The sequence below is a fragment of the Abrus precatorius genome, unplaced genomic scaffold (assembly GCF_003935025.1).
Source record: "Abrus precatorius isolate BTA unplaced genomic scaffold, Abrus_2018 Scaffold2, whole genome shotgun sequence".
Lineage (NCBI taxonomy): Eukaryota > Viridiplantae > Streptophyta > Magnoliopsida > Fabales > Fabaceae > Abrus > Abrus precatorius.
The window spans coordinates 17,375,888-17,385,454 of NW_020874362.1; the positions used below are offsets into that span (position 1 = coordinate 17,375,888).

The 9,567-nt window shown below is 36.4% G+C and overlaps 1 non-coding gene across 1 annotated transcript; it reads left to right on the forward strand.

Annotated features, from left to right (window-relative positions):
- Positions 1-6,070: 6,070 nt before the first annotated feature.
- Positions 6,071-6,177, forward strand: LOC113860491. Its single transcript, XR_003503943.1, has one exon. It is a non-coding gene; the product is annotated as a small nucleolar RNA R71 (small nucleolar RNA).
- Positions 6,178-9,567: the final 3,390 nt, after the last annotated feature.

Consider the following 9,567-nt stretch of genomic DNA (forward strand, 5'->3'; position numbering starts at 1 on the left):
TGTGCATATTTCCTCAAAAAAATATGGTAATGCAGAGAGCTAAGTTCAGATTTCAACAAATTTTCAACATATTTATGCAACTACTCATTATCAGCAACGAGTTATTGTATCACATTCATCCAGAACTAGTTTCAGAATCACAAATAATTGCATATAACCATACTCATCTCTTTTCAAGCTAACACTTTCATAAAAGTCTGTTTAGACATATTGGGGTTCTGCAGAAAGTTGGTTCAATTAGTGTGTCATGCAGGTTCGACTTCCTTAAAAATATCATGAATGATAATAAAAACTTATTCAGCAATTTGTTTATTCTATCATTAAATCAAAAATCATCAGAACAGTGGCTCATGACCCCCCTCTTACGTTTTTCCCAAAACATTACATAGAAAAACCCTAATCCATTATTTCAGAAAGAATAGAGTTACGTACCTGGTGGGAATGATGCAGAAATGAGTGAAAGAAAACTTCTTGTTGTTTGTCGACACATAGAGGGATTTAAAATACAAAGGATGTTCAGAGAGAAGTTAGATTTCAAGGGTGAATGTGTGTGTGCGTGCTCAGGATAAATAGTATATATAGTTACGCTAGGCACGTGACTGCTTTTAAAATAAAAAGTGAACATTGCATCATTAAATGGTCCCAGCGTCATCACTATTTTTAATCAGAGTGAGCGTTCCAGAGAGTTGATTTTTTTCAGGGTGAGTGCGCGTTATCACTATTGCTGGGCAAAGTGATAACGTGCAGTAAAGTGACAACTATTTTCAATAAAAGGATTAATGCAGAATTATTGGATGTTTATTTACCTGTGCGTAGTCACTTTTGTCAATAAAAGGGAACAATCCAGAGAGCTAGTTTTCTCATCTGTCTCTGCGTGATCACTTTTATCAGTAAAAGTGATTGTTCCAGTAGAGATCCTCAAAATTTCCTCTCTGCGCAGCTCCTTTCCTGCAACAAAGTAACTCCTTTCATTAGTCAATTGTTTCTAAACTCTCAATTAACTCACTTCTCACACTCTAATCCTTTCAAAACACACTCTAAGCATTAAATCTCAATTTAAGTACCAAATTCACCTCAGAAGAAATATGCAGCAGAATCAAATTGCAAAAAAAGCAGAAAATTACAAAACATGTATATGCAGAATTCTAAAATACTATAGAAAGCTTAAAATGGGTTAGAAATGTGAGTTGCCTCTCACAAAGTGTTTCTTTAATGTCACTAGCTTGACAGTAGTTGCTCCTCACTCAAGAGGAACCAATTTCAAACACACTTGTGCTTTCTCAATTTGACCTCTAAGGTAAATTTTCAGTCTGTGTCCATTCACCTTGAATTCTCTCCCATCCTTTGGATCTGCTATTAGTACAGCACCATATGGAAATACCTCTTTCACCACAAAAGGTTCAGACCACTTGGATTTAAATTCCCTGGAAACAATCTCAACCTTGAATTAAAAAGTAACACAGATTGCCCAGGTTTGATATCCCTTTTTAGGATGAATCTATCATGCAGTTTTTTGGTCTTTTCCTTGTATAATTTGGCATTTTCATATGCATTGAGTCTGAACTCATCTAATTCATGCAGTTGTAACAGTCTTTTGTCTCCTGCACTAACTTGATCAAAATTCAACCATTTTACAGCCCAAAAAGCTTTATGTTCTAGCTCCACTGAAAAATGGCAAGCTTTTCCATACACTAACTGATAAGGAGACATGCCAATTGGTGTCTTGAAGGCTGCCTGTATGCCCACAAAGCATCATCCACTTTCTTAGACCGGTCCTTTCTTGAACTACTAACCACTTTCTCCAAAATCTGTTTTATTTCTCTGTTGGAAACCTCCACTTGACCACTTGTTTGAGGGTGGTAGGGTGTAGCTATTTTATGCTTTACTCCATACTTCTCTAGGACTGATTCTAGATATTTGTTGCAGAAATGACTTCCTCCATCACTTATCAGAATTCTGGGCACTCCAAATCTTGAGAAAATGTTCTTTTTGATGAATGAAATAATAGTCTTGGCATCATTGGTTCTGGTAGGAATTGCTTCCACCCATTTAGACACATAGTCCACTACTACAAGCATGTACTCATTCGAGAATGAAGTAGGGAAAGGACCCATGAAGTCTATCCCCCACATATCAAATAACTTTACCTCAAGTATGTTTTGCAGTGGCATCTCATGTTTCCTAGAAATATTTCCTACTCTCTAACATCTATAACATTTTTCCACATATTTCTTGGCATCCTTGAACAAAGTTGGCTAGAAAAGACCAGATTGCAGGACCTTGGCTACTGTCCTTCAATTACCATGGTGTCCTCCATATTCTGAACTATGACAGTGCCACAAAACATCTTCCTGCTCTTCCTCTGGTATACACCTTCTCAACAGCCCATCTATTCCAATTTTGAACAGCAGTGGATCTTCCCAAACATAATATTTGCTGTCATAGAAGAATTTCTTTCTCTGCTGCCAACTCATCCAATTTGGAACATGATGTGTAGCTTTGAAGTTGGCCATATCAGCAAACTAGGGCTATGATTCAGTCTTGAATAGACTCTCATCTGGAAATTCTTCTTTGATTTGTTCCACTTTAAATGGTATGGCTTCAAGTGGTAATCTTGACAAGTGGTCAGCAACACCATTCTCTTTCCTTTCTTGTCTTTTATTTCTAGCTCAAATTTTTCAAGAAGCAGAATCCATCTTAATAACCTGGGCTTTGAATCCTATTTTGACAAAAGGTACTTAAGAGCAGCATGGTTAGTGTAAACTATAACCTTTGACCCTATTAAGTAAGACCGAAACTTATCAAATGCAAAAACTATTGCTAAGAGTTCTTTTTCACTAGTAGTATAATTGATTTGTGCAGGGTTAAGAACTCTACTAGCATAATGAATAACATGCAGTTTATTGTCTTTTCTTTGGCCTAAAACTGCTCCTATAGCTACATCACTAGCATCACACATCAGCTTAAAAGGTAATTCCCAATCTGGTTTAACAAGTACAGGTGCAGAAATTAATTTCTCTTTCAAAGTATTAAAAGTTGTTAAACACTTATCATTAAAATTGAATTCTACATCCTTACTCAGCAACTCACTCAATGGCTTTGTAATTTTAGAGAAGTCTTTAATGAACCTGCGATAGAATCCAGCATGTCCCAAAAAGCTTCTTATACCTCTTACATTTACAGGTGGAGGCAGCTTCTCTATTACTTCAACTTTTGCAGGATCCACTTCCATTCCCCTTGCTGAAATCTTATGTCCTAAGACTATCCCTTCTTGTACCATAAAATGCATTTTTCCCAATTTAGCACAAGGTTTGAGTCTTGGCAACGCTGCAAAACAAGAGATAAATTAGCTAGACATTGATCAAAGGAATTACCAAATACAGAAAAATCATCCATGAAAACCTCTATAATTATTTCAATCATATCAGAAAAAATGGACAGCATACACCTTTGAAAAGTGGTTGGAGCTTTGCACAGCCCAAATGACATCCTTCTATATGCAAAAACTCCAAAAGGACAAGTGAATGTTGTCTTTTCTTGGTCCTTGGGTCAACTGCAATCTGGTTATAACCAGAATATCCATCTAGGAAACAATAGTAGTCAAATCCAGCCAATCTCTCCAGCATTTGGTCAGCAAATGGAAGAGGAAAATGATCTTTCCTTGATGCATCATTCAACTTCCTATAATCTATTCACGTTCACCATCCGGTTACTGTCCTAGTAGGTATTAATTCATTTTTTTCATTTGGAACAACAGTTATACCTCCTTTCTTAGGCACCACATGAACCGGACTTACCCATGAACTATCAGAAATTGGATAAATAACTCCTGCATCAAGTAGTTTAATCACTTATTGCCTCACTACCTCTTTCATAGTTGGGTTGAGTCTTTTTTGAGGTTGGATAACAGGCTTGCAATTCTCCTCAAATAAAATTTTGTGCATGCAAAAAGATGGATCTATACCTTTCAAATCTGAAATCTGCCAGCCTAGTGCAGATTTGTGCTTTCTTAATACTCTCAAGAGCTTTTCTTCTTGGTCTTTCTGCAGATTGCTATTTATTGTTACAGGTTTATTGTGGCCTTCTTCAAGAAACACATATCTCAAATGAGAGGGTAATTGCTTAAGCTCCACTTTAGATTCTTCTTTTTTTTCTTCTTCTTGATGTAGTTCTTCTTTGAGTTGATTTATTTCATTGTTCATACAGGGAAGAGAGTCTAATTGGAGAATGCAGTCTTTCACTTTCTCATCTTGTTCTTCATGAAAATTGCATTTCGCTGCAGCTAACGTGCTTTCCAAAACTGTACTTTCATCATTTTTTTCAAAAGAAAGTGGTATTACAGCATCTATTACATCAATCTTCATGCAGCTCATATCATCACTTGGGTGTTTTATGGCCTCAAATACATTAAAAATGACTTTCTCCTCTTGTACTCTCAGCATCAATTCACCTTTCTGCACATCTATCAAGGCTCTCCCTGTTGCTAAGAATGGCCTTCCTAAAATGAGAGGGATATCAGCATCTACCTCCATATCTAGTATAACAAAGTCTGCAGGAAATATAAATTTGTCCACTTTGATTAAAAGATCTTCCACTACTCCATAAGGATATGCATATGATCTGTCAACCAATTGTAATGTAATCCCAGTTGGTTTCACCTCCTCAATTCCCAGCTTCTTCATAATGGCTAAAGGCATCAAATTTATGCTAGCTCCCAAGTCACACAAAGCTTTTCCAACTGTGCAATTTCCAATGGAGCAGGGTATGCTGAATGACCCTAGATCTTTCAACTTTTGAGGCAGTTTTCTCTGCAAAATGGCACTGCATTCTTCAGTGAGTGGTACCAATTTTTCCATGTCCAGCTTCCTCTTTTTAGACAAGAGCTCTTTCATAAACTTTGCATATGAAGGCATTTGTTCTAATGCCTCTGCAAATGGTATATTAATTTGGAGTTTTTTGAACACATCAATGAACCTTTCAAACTGTTTTTCTTGTCTAGGATCTTGTACTCTTTTTGGAAAAGGTAATCTCTTATACTGCTCTTCATTAATAGGCCTGCTCAAATCTCTGCTTCTTTCCCCTCTTTTCTTGCTTGCTACTGCAATTTTCTTCTTCTTCTCCCCTCTTAAGCATAGTATATTTCCCACTTTCAAAATCTTCTTGTTTCAGCTCACTTTCATCCTTCGAATTGGTGACTTCATTTTTCTTTCTTGGGCTGGAAACCACTGCTCCACTTTGAGTGGTTATGGCTTGGCATTTCTCCTTTGGGTTCACTATTGTGCTGCTAGGAAACCTTCCTTCATCTCTATTGGCCAGTTGCTCAGCCAACTGCCTAATTTGTGTTTCTAACTTCTTCATAGAACTTTCTTGATTTTTAAAATTCATTTCTGTCATCTTCATGAACTGCAATAGTGTTTCTTCAATTCCATTCACTTTCTCACTCAAGGGTCTTGAATTTGAATACCCTTGGTTTTTCTGAAATTGTGCAGAAGAACTTCCTTGAAAATACTGTTGCTAGACTTGAGGAGCTGCACTTTGGAAAGGTGCAATAGCTGTATTTCCTCTTGCATTTGAATTCTGTGGATTCCACTTGGAGAACTGTTGTCCTCTATTGTTATTTGGTTGGAAACCAGGTGGATATGGTTGTTGTGGCCTTTGATAATTACCCATATAGTTGACTTGATCAGAATGTTCTATAACTATGGGATCACAACCTCCATTCACATGGTTGCCACCACAGAAATCACAACTCAGTTGTGAATTTTGGACCACACCAGTCTGCATGTTACTTATTTGCTGATTCAAAGCAGCAAGCTGTTCAGAAAATTGTTGATTCTAAAGTTGATTTTGAGCAAACATGGCTTCTATGGATTTTACATCATATCCTCCTGTCCTTACAGCTTGCCTTTCATTCACATATTGGTACATGGAAGATGCCATCATTTCAATAATCTGCTGAGCTTCCTCCAATGTTTCTGAACTCAGTGATCCTCCAGCTACTGCGTCAATCATAGTTTTGGTTGCAGCAGTCATTCCATTATAGAATGTTTCAACCTGCATCTCTTCAGGCATGCAGTGATGAGGACACTTCCTTAATAACTCCTTGTATCTTTTCCATGCCTCATACAAAGGCTCTCCATCTTGCTGAACAAAGGATGTAATCTCCCCTCTGATTTTTGCAGCTTTTGAAGGAGGAAAATACTTAATCAGAAATTTGTTCACCAAATCTGCCAATGTAGAAATGCTGCCCTGTGGCTGAGCTTGAAGCCAGCACTTAGCTCTGTCTACTTCTAAAAGTATCAAGTTGATCAGAAATCAGAACTACACTAATACAGAATTAGCTTATTACACTAACTGCAAACATAAAATTCTAAATGTGATCTAACACTGCAGCAATTTTAACGAAACAAAAATTACTAAATCTAACACTATAAAACTAGTAGGGAGAAAAATAGAAAATTGAATTGAATCACAGTATATATGCAAACTGATTACTGCTAACAGTGTCAATTCTATCAAAACTCAGAAATTCACAAATGCAGAGTTAACTATTCAAATAATTGCAGACAGAAATTTCAAACTATAGACTAATATTGCAGAAATGTAAAGGAATAATACGCTCAATCTAGTTATTTTTCTGCTACTAATGATATTGAAATTCAGAATTCCCCGGCAACGGCGCCAAAAACTTGTTGTTTACAATCTAACACTAGCAAGTGCACTAGGATTGCAGCAAGTAATGAGTGATTTTTAAGAACAGGATATCGTCTCCACAGGGAATTTAGATTTCAAGTATCAATTCACAGAATTACAACCATTTGAGCCATACAAATTTTGAGTGAGATTTGTAACATATAATAGCAATCAACCAGACCAATACAAAGAATTAACTTGCAGTAAAAATAGAGTAATAAAGTTGTGATGGATTGAGATAGGAATAAAGAATAGTTGGGAATTTACTTCACAAGAATGTCAATATTAATTCAATTATGCCTCTGAATATTCAAGAACTTGGTTAATTGACAATCAGTTTCGCATATTAATAGCCAAAGGTTAATCCCTTAACTCATTGACCCTAAAAAGCAACTAAACCCCGTAATCCCTTAGGTGAAGCTCAATTTTATGTTGCATTAAGACTTAGAACATTAGGATTGCAAAATTAAGTGTACTTATCCCTAAGAAACCCCTAATTCTGGTTGTTAATTCAGATCAGGGAATCAAATCCAATTCTCGCTGACAAATGTTCCTCTAAGGTTAATCAAATGAATTCCCATTCAACGATTAGGTAAAGTGCAGAATTAACAACTCAATTAATCCAAATACTCAAATTTCAGAAGCAAAAATCAAATCAATACATCAATTCGAGTTCCATAAACTCCTAACTACAAAGAAACTACTCAGACATAGGAGAAGAGAAAGAGAAAGAAGAAGAACTCCAAGAAGCCATGGCCGCAAGCTCCAATCTGATTCCTCTTTTTTGGAAGCTTCAAGACTTGACCCCAATCTTCTCTCTCACTCTCTCTCAACGACAATCTAACTAACAAAACTGAAAATAAACTGAATCCCCAAAAATTTGAGTGTTTTTGGTATTTATAGAAATCTCCAGATTTGAGCGTTATCACTTTCTCCAAAAATAGTAGCTACGCAGAAGGTTGATTGGTTGCGCGTTAACACTTTTATGAGAAAAAGTGGCCACGCACAACTTTGCTAAATTAAGAGCTCTCTGGAACTATCACTCTTCCTGATAAAAGTGTCACCGCAGAGCTCAAGTGGTTGCGCGGGATCACTCTTATGAATAAAAGTGACTATGCACAACTCGCCAAGTTGAATGCTCTCTGGAACGATCACTTTCGATGACAATAGTGGTTACGCGGAGCTTTCCTGATATTTTGCCTCTCTGGAACGCTTACTTTTAATGATAATAGTGATAACGCAGAGCATGCTGAGTCTGAGGCTTCTCTGGAACTCTCACTTTTCTTGGCAAAAGTGGTAACGCCCAGGATAGTTGTATGCTGCGTTCGGGAAGGATGAATCGCTCCCGAAAAGGAATCTATTGATTCTCTCCCAATCGGTTGGACTGTAGGTGTGATGATTTACTTCACGGGCGTCTTCTTTGAGCTCTGGAGTGATCACTTTCACTGACAATAGTGATCACGCCCAGCCTGCATTTCCTTGTTCTTGTGTTTTAGAGTCCAGACTTGCTACTTTCCTCTTCCTTTTCATCAAGCCTCCATTTCCATGAACCTTGTTCGAATTATTCCTTCAAAAACAAGATTAAAAACTTAATTTCTAAGGAAAAATTCCACAATTGCTAAAATAACTACAAATTGAAAGAAAACTTCAAATCATTCTCTTTTTCTAAGTTTTTCTGCTTTCTTCATATATTTTCCTTATCAAATGAGTTAGAATTATGTAAAATATTAGTAAAAATATGGATCCATCAATCATGTAGAAAAATAAAACTAAAAACCAAAAATTGAAAAGAAATGAAAGGGAAAAAAGTGTGAGTTGCCTCTCACAAAGCGCTCTTTTAACGTCACTAGTTGATGCCTATTGATCTTTGGTTCTAAGAGATGATTTTGATGATAACGGCTCTTGCTCTATCTTTAAATGTTTCCCCTTTTTCTCACCAACTTGTAGATCTTCATTTAATTCAGGACTTGAGAGAAATAAAAGTGGAGGGACTTCCAGCAGTTTGATATATTCATTAAGCTTCTTTCCCTCCTCTTTATCAGCTTGATATGCCACTGCAGCCAAGACTTCTTTTATAATAGAATGATCATTCTCTTCTTCTTTCTTGTTGGTTTTTCCTTCTAGTTTAGTGCAGTTGTTTTCCTCTAAATTTTCTTTACTTAAAAGAGTCAATTTCCCTCTTTTCAAGTTGTCTTGAACTTCTTCTTCAGCATTCTTTGTAGCTATCTTCTTCTCCTCATCTTTTAGATTAGAAATCTCTGCTCCACTTCTTAATATGACAGTATGGCATTGTTCCCTTGGATTCACAATAGTATTTCTAGAGAATCTATCCTCATCCCTATGTGCCAACTGTTGTGAAATTTGTTCTATTTGGGTCTCTAACTTCTTCATAGATTCCTCTTAATTTTTGAAGTTGGACTGTGTAACTTCTATAAATTGGAACGGAGGTTGAGACCTCTGAAAATCACCTAAGTAATTAATATATTCTTGAGGTTTTGGTGTAAATGCATCACATGCTCCATTCATATGATTTCTTTCACAAAAATCACATATCAAGTAGCTTATTTTTGCAGCTCTAGCTTGAAAAGTATTGATTTGTTGAGTCAAGACTGCAAGTTGTTCAAAAAGTAATTGATTTTTCCTTTGATTTTGGTTGATCAAAATCTCAAGTGTCTTTGCTTCAAATTCTCCCTTACTTGCAACATGCCGCTCACTGAAATTCTAATACATGCTGGTTACCATCATGTCAATTAGTTACTGAGCTTCCTCTATAGTTTTAGTATCCAATGAACCTCCAAATGCTGCATCTACCATGGTTCTTGTGACAACATTCATACCATATTGTTCTTTTTTGTTTGGTTCATGCTTGGTTTT